The sequence below is a fragment of the Cibotium barometz genome, chromosome 43 (genome assembly GCF_041138505.1).
Source record: "Cibotium barometz isolate CiBa-2024 chromosome 43, ASM4113850v1, whole genome shotgun sequence".
In the NCBI taxonomy this organism is placed as follows: domain Eukaryota; kingdom Viridiplantae; phylum Streptophyta; class Polypodiopsida; order Cyatheales; family Cibotiaceae; genus Cibotium; species Cibotium barometz.
The window spans coordinates 19,025,186-19,041,980 of NC_141088.1; the positions used below are offsets into that span (position 1 = coordinate 19,025,186).

At 39.4% G+C, this 16,795-nt stretch overlaps 1 pseudogene across 1 annotated transcript; it reads left to right on the plus strand.

The window, feature by feature from the left end:
- Positions 1–14,526: 14,526 nt before the first annotated feature.
- LOC147613645 (germin-like protein 8-2 pseudogene) lies at positions 14,527–15,399 on the plus strand (annotated as a pseudogene). The gene has a single exon (XR_015263245.1). The product of XR_015263245.1 is annotated as a germin-like protein 8-2 pseudogene (transcript).
- The last annotated feature ends 1,396 nt before the right edge of the window (positions 15,400–16,795 follow it).

Consider the following 16,795-nt stretch of genomic DNA (forward strand, 5'->3'; position numbering starts at 1 on the left):
AAGTGCTAGAGGAAGATCTAGCTCTGGCAATCTAGTTGTGGCATAATATCCTTCTAAAGAGTCCTTATAGACCTCTTGAAGTGGGTCATCCTGTAAGACCTTTGTCACTGGAATTTGTCGTACAAACTCCCATTGGTTCTCAACCCCCTGATCCATTTTGCTCTTGCCTTTCCTATCCCTTTCCAAATTTAGATCTACAAGAAGTAAATCATCTATGGATGGCTTTGAGGACTGGGCATTGGATGGTCCAGGCATGTCCGGCTCAATGAGCCAATCATCTCTAGACTCCCTTACTCTGGAAAGCTTTGATAAGTCTAAGAACTCACTTTTGGTGGAGAGCTCCCCTAATTTGTCTACATTCTCTGGATGATAGGTGACTTCGTAGGCGAACACCATCTCCACCCATGTACATGTTACCCTGGTCATTGACTAGAGGTGCTCTATCAAATTCTGAGAAAAAGTCTGCGATCTTAACAAGATATCGTTGTTGTGGATCCCTAAAGATCTCAGCTCCTTGAGCATTCGTGTAGACATATTGAAGTCTCACATTGAGTGGTAACCCCATGGTGTCGGCTTCAAATGGATTAAAAGATCTTGTGGGTGTCCTATTTGGGGCTAAGGGATGACTATTTGATTGTCCATGGACAATGAGCTAGTTGTTCTGGAAAGGGTATCAGATTGGGATTCGGAAAAGGTTTCAGCAATATCTGCCAAATTTCCTACCGATTGGGTCCCACTTTCCTGCGTAGGTACTCTAAAAGGTACCCTAGGCCCTATGGCAGTGTCTATATGACGTCCCGACCGCAAGTGCATAAGGTCAAATTTTAAGGTTTTTTTTAAATATATATATATATATATATATTTATGTATATATATATATATTTATGTATATATATATATATATATATATTTTTAAACCCTACCTAACCACTAAATGCAACTAACATGAATATGTGTGTAACTATCTATATTATTTTTTATTTTTTTATTTTTTTATTTATTTCTTACTAATTATACAAAAATTATGCACAAAATTACAAAAATTTAAAAAAATGCAAGTTACACTAATTATGCAAAAAAAAAATAGAGAAAATTTAAAAAAATACAAATTATGCAAAAAATATGGACTCAAAATAAAACACATAATTTTTTTTTATTTTTATTTTTTTACTAATTACACAAAAATACTAATTATGCATAAAATTACAAAAAAAAATTAAAGAAATGCAAGTTACACTAGTTATGCAAAAAATTATAGAAATTTTAAAAAAATAAAAAATTACAGAATATGCAAAAAATGTGAACTAAAATTACAAAAAAAAAATTTCTTTTCTCTTTTTTTTAAATTATTTTTATTGTTTTATTGTTTTTTTCTAATTTATTTTTATTATTTTTTAAAAAAAATGCAAAAACATGAAAATTAACAAAAAAATAAAAAATAAAAAATAAAAAAAAGTACTAACCTTATCTTTTGGTCGCCTCCGGATCGTGCGCCGTTCCCGGATTTCCTTCACGTGCCTCCTCGCCTGCAGCCCCACCTTATCTCCAGTCGCTTCCTCAGCTCCTCGCTTCCTTCACAGCCTTCGCCCGGCCTCTACTCGCCTTCTGCAGCTCCCTTTCGTCTCTACGTCCGTGCGGCCGAGGTGGTAGCCCCTGCTGCTACGGACGTAGCCGTTGAGAAGCCCAAGCCCATCGGCCCTCCTCGCCTGACTTCTTCTCTTTCTCCCACCGTCGGCGGCCTTGGCTTCACCTTCTTCCGCCAGCTGCTCTGCCAGTCGCCTCCACGCAGCCCTTCAGCGGCCAGGTGGCTTTTTATTTTTATTTTTTCACCTCCTTGCCGTCACCGCCTCTGCTGCCGGCCACTGCCTTCGCCTCTTGCTATAGCCAGTCGTCCACGGCCTTAGATGCAGCCGGCTAATATTGCATTAAGCATTAATCTATTGCATTATTGCATAATGCATTAAGCTTAAGCCATAACGCATTAATACATTAAGCACAAGTTTAATGCATAATACATAAGCTCACACATAATGCATTGAGCTTAATGTATTATTCAGATTTTCGTTTCTAATCTATGAACAAAAAATGAACACAACGATGAAAACAACCATGGAAAGCATATACATGAGTGAGAAAACATTAGCGGGAGTAGATCTCAACCGCACAAGTAAGTACTAATCTACTTTTTCTCTTCTAATCACTAGCTCCGAAATTCCACACTCATGTTAATCCTAAACCTAAAAACAAAAAGAAATAGTGGTAGTAATGCAAGCTTCTCAACCGGTTTTGAGTCTTCTCCCCGACAGCGGCGCCAATGGAGAGACGGAAAACTCTCTCACTTATAGCAAGAGTAGCATGATCCACGTGTAGCTCAATCCAATGGGATTTGCATCCCTTTCGGAGCTAGGGATTCAACCCGTACCGGTGCACAAAAGCTTATCCACAAATGGAGAGAATGCTAAGAACACCACTACCTTGACATAGACTTAACACACACATTGTCAAGCTCAATCTTGCCACAACTCATTCACTCATCATCCCACTCATTCATGCATCCAATATAAGAAGAAAGCTAAGCTAATGTATACACAAGCTCAAAGCATACTTCATTCTCAAGCACTTACTTCCCTAGCATGCACACAAACCTTGAAGCTATCGACAAAGAAACATGCACACTAGAGAATAGACATGAGAAGAGAGACAAACATCATCTCATTGCATTGAATTAAAAAAAGAACATTGCTCATACAATAATGTAGATGGGGAGAGAGAAGAGCTTGCACCTCTATGAAAAAAAGAGGGAGAGCTAGTCTCAAGAGAGCTCAAACATGAGTTTAGCCCAATGTGTCCATAAGCCCTCAAATGAGCCACTTTTTATACAAAAACTCTAAAACTCCCAAAACTTCGCATGTGGGATTATTCTCAAGCCCACTCCCACACTCATCTACAACTTGGAACTCTTTACAAGAGCCCTAAATAAGAATGTCACTTGTTTTCCTGCTTGCATCTTTGTGTTGCATCCTTGCATTGATCACCACTCGTCATGCAACAGTATGTATGTACCATGAATGTAAATGAAAAAAATATGACAAGGTAGCAAGGTAATGTGAGAAGGGAATTATTTATAAGAGGGAGATCAAAGAAAGTGTGGTCTAAGGTTAAAAAAATGGGTAAAGGCATATGGGACAAGGGAGTGTGAAAGCATTAGACGAGGTGTGGATGTGGACTAATTAAAGAAGGTGTGAAAAAATAAGAACCCTAAAAAAAACCTCACTTCACTTGAGATCAGGTTGGTGGCTTCTTTTCACCTTGAGCTTCTTTATCAGCCAATTCTGGTAATGAGATGAGAGCTCTTTGGTTAATGATTTATGCTCTGTATAGCAAAGCTCTCTTCTTCTTCTTTTCCTTTAGCAAAACAATTGTTGCTTCTTCTTTTCCTTAACAACAATTGCTTTCCGTTGTTGAGCTGAGACGAAACGAAAGCCTAAGATTTAAGTAAAGCGAATCCTTAGCATTGCGCCAAGGGTTGGTCAACAAGCATTTTTCTTTGCTGATGAGCTGAGACAAAACAAGGCCTGAGGTGAAACGAAAACCTCCAATCTTTGCTGAGCTGAGATGAAACGAAGAATTATGCACTCTCTTCTCACTGGCGAGATTAACGCGTCTCTGCACTTGCTTCTATGAAACTTGCTTCACGCTAAAATGCCTGTGAGCTGCTTGCTCTGAAGCACTTGCTCTGAGACGCTTATGATGCAAACAGTGAATGTTGAATACCAACTCTGATGGCCGCCTTACCTCTCTGCTCTTAAGTCATCAAAATGCATGTGCGGTGCTTGTTACTGATGAGACGCTTATGCTGCAAACCGTGAATGTTGAATACCAACGTTGATGGCCTTACCTGTGCTCTCAAGTGATCAAAACGTTGCCTGTGCTAATGCACTGAAGAGGTTTGGAGATATGATGGTTTCTGATCAGAAGGCAGCCCATATTGCACTGAAGACGCTAGGGCTTCCCAATGCTCTTGATGGCACTTACAAGCTTGGAGGAGTGCAGCCAAAGCTTGTTTTGGCTTCAGCTTCTAAGAATGAGACCTCTATTTCTACATAGGCTTTTCTCACTTTTTTTAGTATTAGTTTATGGTATCTTTTCCTTTTAACAGTTAGCTTGTGAGACAAGGAAGGACATAAATATGTTTTGGAGTCTTCATGTACAAATTCTAAATAATGTGACTTTTGTTTGTTGCTAGAGCACATGTGCTACCAATTGTTTGCCTTTTATCATCAATCTTTTGCAAGCATACTTGGAAATTGTCTTGCAAACCACTAACCGAGAGCTGCTATAGCTCAATGTGCTACCAATTGTTTGCCTTTGATCATCAATATTTTTCAAGCATACATGGAAATTGTCTTGCAAACCACTGTCTAAGGGCTGTTATAGCTCAATGAAGAAAATGTGTAAGCTTGTTGCTGCTGTTGTCAAGACCTTCTAATGCTCCCTTGGCCAGCTAGGTTAGAAGACCCCTCCTATGCTGCCCAACTTGCTGTAAATCCTTGAAGGCTACCAACCGATCAATGGTTGGTAGTCTCTCCCAATAGCCCAACACAACTCGAGTTGTAAGTCCTTGAAGGCTGCCAACCAATCAATTGTTGGTAGTCTCTCCCAATAGCCCAACACAACTCGAGTTGTAAATCCTTGAAGGCTGCCAACCAATCAATTGTTGGTAGTCTCTCCCAACAACCCAACACAACTCAAGCCTTATGGTGTACGGAGAATATTGGCTAGTGCCAATGGTCTGGGTTCAACTCCCAGTGAGGCTTTCTTGATTAACAACAAACAGTTGCAGCAAGAATCCATCTCACATGGAATACATTCATCATTGCTTGCCTAGTATGCATCATTTTTTACATGGATTTAAGTCATTATGTCATGCATACATCAACTTTTGCATCAAACTGTCAATCTTACTTGCATTCCAACAAACCATGAAATTGTTTTGCTTGATAATCTTGTCCTCCTTTCATCAAAATTAGTATAGCTTGATCAATATTTGTTGTAGAAGTGTGTTTAACATTAGTCTTTGAAATATTAACACTAATCTATGATAAGACCTTTCTTTTGCACGAATCTGAAAAGATTTAACAGTTTCTACACATTTTCTTGCTCAAGAGCTACATCGTTTCATTGTTGTTCTCTGTAATTTATAGCTCTTGAAGCTTTCACAATTTCATTGCAATTGTTATATAATCTTTGTCAAAAGTTGTCAAGATTCACTTAATCTTTCACCAAGTATTAATGTCTATCAATTTGTTGCTTGTTGAGCAAGCCATAGTTGCACAATATTCAAGAAACATGAAATGAAGTTAAAGTTTGTGCACTTACTCCTCCAAGATTTATTGAAAACTTCATTAATCTTGAAATGCACTAAAATCTGTTCAGAATTACAATAAATACTCTCTACACAGCACTTTGCAACTCTGCAACAGTAATCTGAGAACTCTGCACAGCAATCTGAATATTCTTCACAATAATCTAAAAACTCTACACAGCAACCTTGATTTTCTACACATCAGTCCTTTTCTTGCAATGCGTCTCCAAGAACTCCAAGATTTAAGAATCTAGGGTTTGATCTTGAAGAAATAAGGGCTTTAAGGATTGATATTTGAAACTATACGCTCGCTAAGCAAGATAATGCAAGAAAATCACTAAATATTTGTTACTAGAATTCTCTACAAACCCTAATTTTGAAAATCAAGAAATCAAGATCAAGAAGATCAAGAACTTCAAGAAATCAAACACTGAAGTGGATCAAGGTTCTGAAAAAACAGTCATTAATACAAATTTAAGTTTGATTGCTAATCTTCTCAAAACTAGAGAATAGCAAATCTGAAAACTGTGTAAAACTCAATTCTAAAAATGATTAACACCACTAATCATGATCAAGAAAATTATTAACACTAATCATGATCAAGAAAATTATTAACACTAATCATGATCAAGAAAATGCATTTTCAAAAACTAAGTTAAGAGTAATCCAAAAATTATTAATCTCCTAATCAAAGCATTAAGATCTAAGCCTAGAGCTCAGATACCAATGAAAGAAAGTAACATCTAGGTTAGTCGCATGAATTAGCCTAATTAGCTTGGATTAGGGAAAGCTTGAGCAATTAATACTAAGGAATGGCTGAAAAGATATGTATCCAAAGGTCAAAGGTTCAAAAGGTATCAAAAGGTTACGATAGTCCTAGAGCACATGCCTTGTATAGTCTCAAGGCCCATGTTCCCTAATCCCACAAGTAAATGACCCTAAGCACTGTTACCATATATATAGGCAGTGATGTGTGTGAACACACTTAGGACCACCGGGGTACTTTTTTTCCTCTTTAGGAGGTTTTTTTCCCCGGCTTGTAAATACGCCCATCATTCTAGGACTAACTTATCTTTGTACATTGACACAATCTAATACACTGTGTGTTGTGTGCATTCTTGCTTCTTCTTCTCCAAGCTTTGTGTGCTTTCCTGCAACCCTAATTCCAACAATTGGTATCAGAGCAGGCATCAGCTCCCAGGGCTACGCTGCTACTAGCACCCTCCGACTCACGTTCTCCGATTGAGGTGAGCTTTCACGACCGCTTACAAGTCCCTATACTGTGCATCTGAGGTCATTTCGGGCTCCGTTTTTGCATTACAAGTTCTGTACAGGTGTTTTCATCATTCTGTGTAGAAATTTCAACAGTGCAGTTTTCTGCATAACAGGCACACGTATTCTATTGTTGTGGACCGTGCTACATAGCACGAGTTGTTTTCTGTTCAGTCTTTGCTTCATTACAGGTAGCTTTTGCATCAGTTTCAGTCAGTGGCTATGGCTGATAACAGTAATGATGTATTTCGCATGTTGTCCCGCTGATGACAAATTGGATGGAGACAGCAACTACCCACTTTGGGCATACATGATGCAGCATGTTTTGGTTGCAAAAGGAGTGTGGAACATTGTGCAGGGTATGGATGTACGTCCAGGTTCTGTGGATGTAGGATCTGTTGAGGATGTTGCAAGTTCTAGTAGCTCTACTGTTGCTGTTGTTTTACCCACTGCTGAACAAGCTCGTTGGGATGGTAAAGATGCGCAGGCTCATGCCTTGATTGCACTTTCTGTCAAACATAACATCACTCCACATATTCGTTCAGCTAAAACAGCAAAACAAGCTTGGGATATTCTAGCTGGTTTGTATGCAGGTCGTAACGAGGCAAAAATCTCTTACCTGCGTAAAGAGCTAGAATCGAAGATTATGCAGGAAGATATGACATGAATGTTTTTCTTGCTGATATTAAAGATCTCAAGGAATAGTTGATTTCTGCACGTGAGATTATTCCTGATCATTCTCTTGTGCAGACTGTTCTTGATGCTTTACTTGAGTCATATCAGACTTTTGCTTCCACGTGGAGACTTGTTACTGATGTTGTCAAGCATGATACTTTAGTTAACAAGCTCTTGCAAGAAGCACAGTCCAAGTAAAACAGGGCTAGGCAGCATGCAGTTGATCAGGCATTTGTTGCTGCCCCAAAGAAGAAGTGGTAAGGCAGCCCCTTCCACTATTTCTTCTCCTATTAGTAGGTCTGCAACTTCTTCTCCTTCCACAGGTAGCAACAATAGGTCTGAGAAGGCTCTTGATAAAGGCAAGAAAAAGATCAGGTGCAACTATTGTAAGGCAACTGATCATGTCATTAAGAATTGCCCTAAGCTAAAGGCTAAAGAGGCAAAGAAGAAAGAGGTCAAATGCAGCCACAATAGCGGATACTTCTACAAATGCAGATTCTGTAAATGTTGTGCAGGATACAGAATGTGCGTTTAGCATGTATTGCCAGTTTGACCCATCTGTACATGATGCATGTTTGGCAATTTCTGTTGACTCTGATGTATGGTATTTTGACAGTGGTGCTACAAAGCACATTACCTCACATCGTCATATGTTCACTTGTCTTGAGGCTGTCCCTAATGGGAATACTGTCACATGTGACAATAATGCTTCTTACCCAGTGAAGGGCGTTGGGAAAATTATGCTTACTGCTGCAAATGGCAGCGCTTTCACACTTTCAGATGCTTTGTATGTGCCAGGGATAAAGAAGAATCTATTGTCTGTCTCTGCGCTTGCTAGACTTGGACTTGTAGTCAAATTTGTGGATGACAGATGTACTGTTCATGATTTGACTTCTGGTTATACGATTATTACATCTGGCACCTTGTTTCGTGGGCTGTATAGGCTCAATTCTTATGACAAGTGTGTGGAAGATTCAGCAAATGCAGTTTCTAATGAAAAGGCAGTTTCAGATGCAAAACTATGGCATGCTCGTTTTGGTCATCTGAACTTTGCTAGTTTGTTGCGTTTGCAGAAATTTGATATGGTTGCTTCATTGCCCCCTCTTGAGGCACCATTGAAACGTATTTGTGAAGACTGTATTTTGGGTAAAATGCAGCGTTCTGCGTTTCCAAAGGATGGTTCTATGCAGGCCACTCGCAAATTGCAACTTGTACATAGTGATGTATGTGGGCCTATGCAAACTCCGTCATTTAGTAAACACTTGTACTTCGTGACTTTCATTGATGATTACTCAAGGCATGCATGGGTATATCCACTGAAGGCAAAGTCCGAAGTGTTTTTGTGCTTCAAACAGTTTTTGCTTATGGTTGAAAATGTATCCAATTGTACTATGGGCACCCTCCGTTCTGATCAGGGGGGGAGTACATGTCTAAAGAGTTTGATGCATTTCTGGCTAGTCATGGGATAACACACCAATGTACAGTGCCGTATACCCCTCAGCAAAATGGTGTTGCTGAGAGGAAAAACAGGTCACTTATGGAGATGGCACGATGTATGGTCAAGAGCCAAGCTTTCCTACATGCGTTTTGGCTTGAGGCTGTCATGTGTGCTGCATATGTACTCAACAGGTGTCCCACTAAGGCCTTGTAGTCTGTTACTCCATATGAAGCTTGGCATGGCAGGAAGCCTTCTATTGGTCACTTCATGTATTTGGTTGCTTGGCCTATGCTTTAGTGCCTGTGCAACAACGTAGAAAATTGGATGATAAGGCTGTCAAATGCATTTTTGTTGGTTACAGTGCTGAGAGCAAGGGTTACAGATTGTATCATCCGCAATCAAAGCGTATCTTGATTAGTCGAGATGTTTTTGTAGAAGATGCTGTGCAGTCTTTGTTATCATGTACCAAAGAGACAGGTGTGAGCTCACGGGATGTATTTGATACGTTGTTGCCTCTGCTTATAGGTGGAAATTCAAATGTAAGTCCGAATGAGTCAAATATTGAGCCTATAGAGATTTCAAACGATATCATAGATCAGCCTATTTCTGATGGGAATTCAAATGTAAGTCCTAATGAGTCAAATATTCAGCCTATGCAGATTTCAAACGATATCATAGATCAGCCTATTTCTGATGCAGATTTATAGGATGTAATTTATGAGGATAGGGCTGAAAATGAGCAGGCTAGAGGTGTGCCTAAATGGCTGGTGCAAACCTTGTGTGATATTAAAATTAATGCACCTATTTCTAGTCGTACTCGTTCAGGTTTTCAGCATACCTCTTATGCAAGCACGCTATACACTAACACATACACACTATACACTATAGGTACACACTATACACTATAGTTAGAGCCTCGCCATTGAAAATCTTTCCTTGTATTCAACTCTTACGTACACCGCACGCATGCTTTTTTATTTCATGATGCATATAAGAAAGTAGGTTCTTACATCATTTAAGGAATGCATTAACCATCCTTACTTGTTTCAATCCAAGCAGCATTAACCACCCTTACTTGTTTCAGTCGAGGCAGCATTAAGAACTATGCATGCTCTATGTATGCATACATGAGCCTACATATAGCTATGTATGCTCCATTTATGCATACATAGAGCTCTGTATGCTTTATGTATGCATTCATAGAGCATACATAGAGGTATGTATGATCCATTTATGCATATATATATAGCATGCAGATCTCTATGCATACATACATATAGAGCATACATAGTTCTATGTCTGGATACATAGAGCATGTATAGGTTTATGGTGCATGCATACATAGAGCATGCATAGCTTTACGTTCCAATAAATAGAACATACGAAGCTCTATGTATACATAAATGGCTCATACATCAAGTAAATACAATCCACTCACACATTTCAACATACATAACAAGACAGCAGTGTCGTAAGATGCTTACCGGAGAACCTAATTGAACTCGAGTTGCCCCGTTCTCCCGTCCTTGTCGCGTAGTGGAATCTTTGAACTTGGGCGATGAGCATGCACCGTTCATAAATTGCAGCGAGACGAGTTCTTTGCTCACTCTTTGCTAGTCTCTCAGTCATGGCAGTCAGCTACTTGCTTCTCGCCACGCTGATGGTGTTGGCCTCCTCTACGTTGCCCTCATAGCCCAGGTGAGTACCGCCCCTCTGCAGTGTATGTTCTATCTATTGGACATATGGCTAGATGATAGAAAAGTGGTACTAAGTTCTTATGTATTTACATGACCCTTATGTTTAGGCATGGGTAGAGTGCAAATAAGTTACATTGGGGGATGTTACACATGAAGAAGGAGTAGATATAGATATTTGCCTGCAATCCTTATATGTAATTTACCACAAAATTATTATTTTTTTAATTTAAAAAAGACCAAAAATGCATGTTCATTTGAAGGTATTTGGATAATATTATCTTTTTATCACAATGTTATATATTTTTAGTTTTTTTTTTGGTTGTGATTTTTGGCATGTAGTGATTGATTGTTGCGTGGCACTTCTATTGATGATTTTAAAGATACTTTAAATATTAAATGAAATGTCTTTCTATGCTCATAAATATATGAAAATGAAAGCATCATTTATCTGTCAAGCATGCACATGCGAAAAATTGCGCTGAGAGATTGTACTTTCTTTCAAACTAGTCCTCTCTTTTAGCTCATACGTCCCTTGGGCCTGAAGTATAGGTTTCTTAGAACTTTAAAATAGTTATAAGACTCAAGCTACATGATTTGTGTTCACTTGCTCAGTTGATCATCTAGTGTGTTGCATCATGAAGTCACTAACACATGATTTGTGTTCACTTGCCCAATGTGTCCACACTTAAATATGCCTCTACAAGCATGATTTGTGTCTCCACTAGCTTACAATCATGCATGACTTTATTTTGACATAAGGAATTATGTAGATGCAGGCCAGTAGAAACACTTTCTTAAACAAGAGTAAAGATAGTCCTATAGTTTTTAGGTAGGACAGTGGTCCCCAGACCCATATAGTGTAGTGGAGAAGGTAGAATGTGCTAGTCTTATTATTCAACATTGGTGGGTGATGTGATGGTGGGGTACGTCTCACATTAACTATTCGACTACTATCATTGGGTTCAAATGTTTGCATTTATAGATGTATAGTTTACAATAAAGTAGTGCAATCCACCTCCTAGTTATCGTGTGCGGATCATGAACTTCACCAAATACCTAATGTGCTCAAGATCAACCATATCTATAGGCATCATATTTTCTTCCCTAATGAATGTTGCTTTATGTCTCATAATCTTTGAAGCATAGTATGGTATGGTTTCATTCAAGTTCCTACTAATATGTTTAGATCTATGGTGCTTCAAATATTTTCTTCCACAAGAGTAAAGGAAGGCTGCAGCCATATATATTTGTAGCCTGTAGGGACCCCAAATTGATGCTTTGTAGAAGAGTGAAAGTATCCTAATGACCCTAAGATTTCATGGGGATTAATGAGTTCATGGGTTTATCTAGGAAAAAAGACCAAACATACATGTTCATTTCAAGATATCTAGATAATATTACCTTTTTGTCACAATGTTATATGTTTTTAGTTATTTGTTTGTTGTGATTGTGGGCATGTAGTGATGGATTGTCGCATGGCACTTATATTGATGATTTTAAAGATACTTTAGATATTAAATGAAACGTCTTTGTATTCTCATAAATACATGAAAATGAAATCATCATTTATGTATCAAGCATGCATATAAGAAAAACTAGGGTGAAAGAATAAACCAGTCCTCTCTTTAGCTCGTACGTCCCTTGGGTCCAAATTACAGGTTTGGTAGAACCTTACAATTGTCTATGTAAGACTCAAGTTACATAGCAGAATATACTTATGTGGTACCTAAAATTATCAGGGTGGCTATAATCAATAACTTTCATGAACCATTTTCCAAAACAGTGATGTATATTAAAGCGGACTTACTTTTGGTTTTTTATCATAAACATACCTATTTTTCACTGTTTCATTTTATCTGTATAATCATACCAAATTTTAATAATTATATAAGGTTTTTGAAATCCATAAGTATAACTTTATATATGACATTTGGAAATGCGGCATTACAATTTGTAGCCTGCAGTGTGAGGATATTATGTTTGGAGAAGATCTCCCTCTACCCTTCGTATAGTCTAGTATGGGTATCTCATTCTGCACTTACGTGTATGCCATGCCTATGTAACTTGTCTCTTAACCATCTGACTATTGATGGCCTTACCCAGAATAAGCTGATCTTCAGGGAATCCGTGTCTCATTGGCTTCGCCCAGAAAATGTGCTAGTCTTATTATTCAACATTGGTGGGGGAAGGTCTCACATTTATGTATACGTAAATGGCTCATACATCAAGTAAATACAATCCCGTTCTCCCGTCCTTGTCGCGTGGGAGATAGTGGAATCTTTGAACTTGGGCGATGAGCGTGCACCGTCCTTGTCGCGTGGGAGATAGTGGAATCTTTGAACTTGCAGCGACGAGTTCTTTGCTCACTCTTTGCTAGTCTCTCAGTCATGGCAGTCAGCTACTTGCTTCTCGCCACGCTGATGGTGTTGGCCTCGCCCTCATAGCCCAGGTGAGTACCGCTGATGAAGACCCTCTGCAGTGTATGTTCTATCTACTGGACATATGGCTAGATGGTAGAAAAGTGGTACTAAGTTCTTATGTATTTACATGACCCTTATGTTTAGGCATGGGTAGAGTGCAAATAAGTTACATGAGATGTTACACATGAAGAAGGAGTAGATATAGATATCCCTGCAATCCTTATATTATGTATTTTACCTCAAAATTGTTTTTTATTTATTAAAAAAAGACCAAAAATGCATGTTCATTTGAAGGTATTTGGATAATATTATCTTTTTATCACAATGTTATATATTTTTAGTTTTCTTTTTTGTTGTGATTGTTGGCATGTAGTGATTGATTGTGGCATGGCACTTCTATTGATGATTTTAAAGATACTTTAAATATTAAATGAAATGTCTTTCTATGCTCATAAATATATGAAAATGAAAGCATCATTTATCTGTCAAGCATGCACATGAGAAAAATTACGCTGAGAGATTGTACTTTCTTTCAAACTGGTCCTCTCTTTTAACTCGTACGTCCCTTGGGCCTGAAGTATGGGTTTCTCATAACCTTAAAATAGTTATAAGACTCAAGCTACATGATTTGTGTTCACTTGCCCAGTTGATCATCTAGTGTGTTGCATCATGAAGTCACTAACACATGATTTGTGTTCACTTGCCCAATGTGTCCACACTTAAATATGGCTCTACAAGCATGATTTGTGTCTCCACTAGCTTACAATCATGCATGACTTTATTTTGACATAAGGGATTATGTAGATGCAGGTCAGTAGAAACACTTTCTTAAACAAGAGTAAAGATAGTCCTATAGTTTTTAGGTAGGACAGTGGTCCCCAGCAGACCCATATAGTGTAGTGGAGAAGGTAGAATGTGCTAGTCTTATTATTCAACATTGGTGGGTGATGTGATGGCGGGGTAGGTCTCACATTAACTATCGACTACTATCATTGGGTTCAAATGTTTACATTTATAGATATACAGTTTACAATAAAGTCGTGCAATCCACCTCCTTTGACAAATGCATATGCTCTACTTGGTTGAGAGTCGAAGAAATCTACATACATAATTTGGTAGGTGCTCGCGACGTGATGGTGGGGTGGGTCTCACATTAACTATTCGACTACTATCATTGGGTTCAAATGATTGCATTTATAGATGTATAGTTTACAATGAAGTAGTGCAATCCACCTCCTAGTTATCGTGTGTGCGGATCATGAACTTCACACAAGTATGGTATGGTTTCATACAAGTTCCTACTAATATGTTTAGATCTATGGTGCTTCAAATATTTTCTTCCACAAGAGTAAAGGAAGGCTCCAGCCATATATATATTTGTAGCCTGTAGGGACCCCAAATTGGTGCTTTGTAGAAGAGTGAAAGTATCCTAATGACCCTAAGATTTCATGGGGGATTGATGGCATTTGTGTTCAAACTTGGATCACGGGTTTTTCATCTTATGGCAGCGCTGCCGTAAGATGCTGACCGGAGAACCGAGCCGAACTCCAGTTGCTTTCAGATAGCGTTCACCCGTCCTTGTGGCGTGGCAGATAGTAGAATCTTTGAACTCGGGCGCCGTTCATAAATTGCAGCGACGAGTGCCTTCTTTTCAATATGTACTCTTTGCTAGTCGCTCAGTCATGGCAGTCAGCTACTTGCTTCTGGCCGCGCTGATGCTGTTGGCCTCCTCTGCGCCGCCGCTGCTCATAGTCGAGGTGAGTGCCGCCGATGAAGACCCTCTGCAGGACTTCTGCGTGGCGGACGGCGGCCCACTCACCCTCAACGGGCTGACCTGCAAGCCGTCCAACCGCGTGCAGCCCTCGGACTTCACGTCAACGCTGCTTCGTAACGCGGCACCCCTGGTCAAAGGACTGGGCTCCGCCGTTAACCTGGCCTTCGCGACCAACTTCCCGGGCCTCAACACGCAGGGCCTGTCCATCGCGCGCATCGACTTTCAGCCCAAGGGCCTTAACCCTCCCCACGTGCATCCCCGCGCCACCGAGGTGCTCTTCCTGGCCCAGGGCATGCTCCAGGTGGGTTTCGTCTCCACCAACAACTCCCTCTTCCAGCAGAACCTCTCCCCAGGCGATCTCTTCGTCTTCCCCCGTGGCCTAGTGCACTTCCAGCTCAACCCCGACATGCACCAGCCCGCCCTGGCCATCTCCGCCCTTAACAGCCAGAACCCGGGCACCTCGCAGCTCGCCGCCGCCCTCTTCGCGGCCAATCCGCCCCTCCCCGACCAGGTGCTCGAAACGGCCTTCGGCATCGAGAAGAAAGAGGTGGACCTCCTCACTGCTAGCGTCAGGACCACCCTCTCCTAGCTGTGACAAGGAACAATGCCTTACTATATAATATCATCTTCTAAATAATTTCATCTTCTAAATAATATCATCGATGTTTCCGAACTAGTGGAGTTGCCGAATTAACTTGCCAATGTAAGCTCTTGAGTAAGTTCATTTATCATAATTTAAATCCAAGGAGTATCTAAAATGAGTGTGTTTAGAAACTTCAAGATACAGTACGAAGCAAAATCGCAGTCTTATGGTATGCATCGATTGATTCTAAAATACATACTTAACTATCATATATATCTGTCTCTTGTTTTGAAAATAGGGATCATGTTGATTCAAATTTGAAGTTTCCAGGAAGTTTTGATATAGGTGAAGAAGATGCACAAATGGGGAACAAAATGGAGACTAATGTTAGTCCACTGGCTATTTTAATTTAAAAGGGCCTTCAAACAGCGTTGGGCTATTTTATAGGGATAGAAAATCCAAATTTGCTATCTTGTATTTGTTACTGAGGTAAATTTGCCAATATTACACTACATGTCAGCACATTACACTCAAAATTTGAAATAGTTGCCCAATGTTTCTATACTTTCAAGTTCAAAAGAGGATGTAACGTCCTCCTATGTATGTATTTTTGGGTCCAGTTGACTTGGTGGTTTTTAGCATCTATATTAAATGTTTTAAAAGTGGCAAATACTTTTAATTTTGGTCACAAATTGAGTGATTTTAGAGATGTCGATTTTTGGCCAATTTTAGAGTTTTTATACCTATTTTGTGCCATCATTCGTAAGAGATTTATATTCCATACCTAACCATTTTCGATAATGTATAAGAGGGTCACAGTGGGAAGTTTAGACTAAAGGAAACTCGCATGGGAGTTTACATAGTAAATATAGCCACAACGGGCACTCGAAACAGGGCCTGGATACCAACTTGACCCTTAATTTTTAGTAAAGGCTTCCCATGAGGGGGTGGATAACTATATTTGTCAAAGAGAAGTATTAAAGAAAGTTAGATCATCACAAGAGAAACAAAGTCCGTGTTCGGGCCATTTGGAGATCCCGCACAGTTTAGTCGGTATTCGCGAAATGAAACCAATACCACTTTCCAGTGTTTTGTAATCTAACTAATTCTGGTTTTAAGAAAAGATTACTATCTTTATCATTTTCGTGCATGGTAATCTAACTAATTCTTATTCGCTATTTTTTGGGCTATTCTTTCAGAGCCTTGAGGTGATTTTATGGAGGAACAGTGAGAGAGAGAGAGATATTTTGAGATTCGGGCTGACCAGTACTGTTTACCCATCGGATAGAGAACGAGATTATGTCAAAGTTACTTCAACAACAAGGCCTCTTGGCTTGATGTTGAATTACTTGAAAGCAATAATAACACTTACTTGAGTGTCCATCCAAGATCCACACGCATAAAAGCATAATCGTGAATCAATCCTAGGACGTGTAATCCATGGTTCATCAACACATAGAAAATAAACCAAGAGGACAATTGGTGGGTTTAGCTACCATCTAACCTTATGCTCCAAATCAAATATAATGGAAAGACACTCTGCTAAGTGAAAGACTACACAACCTGAGCAT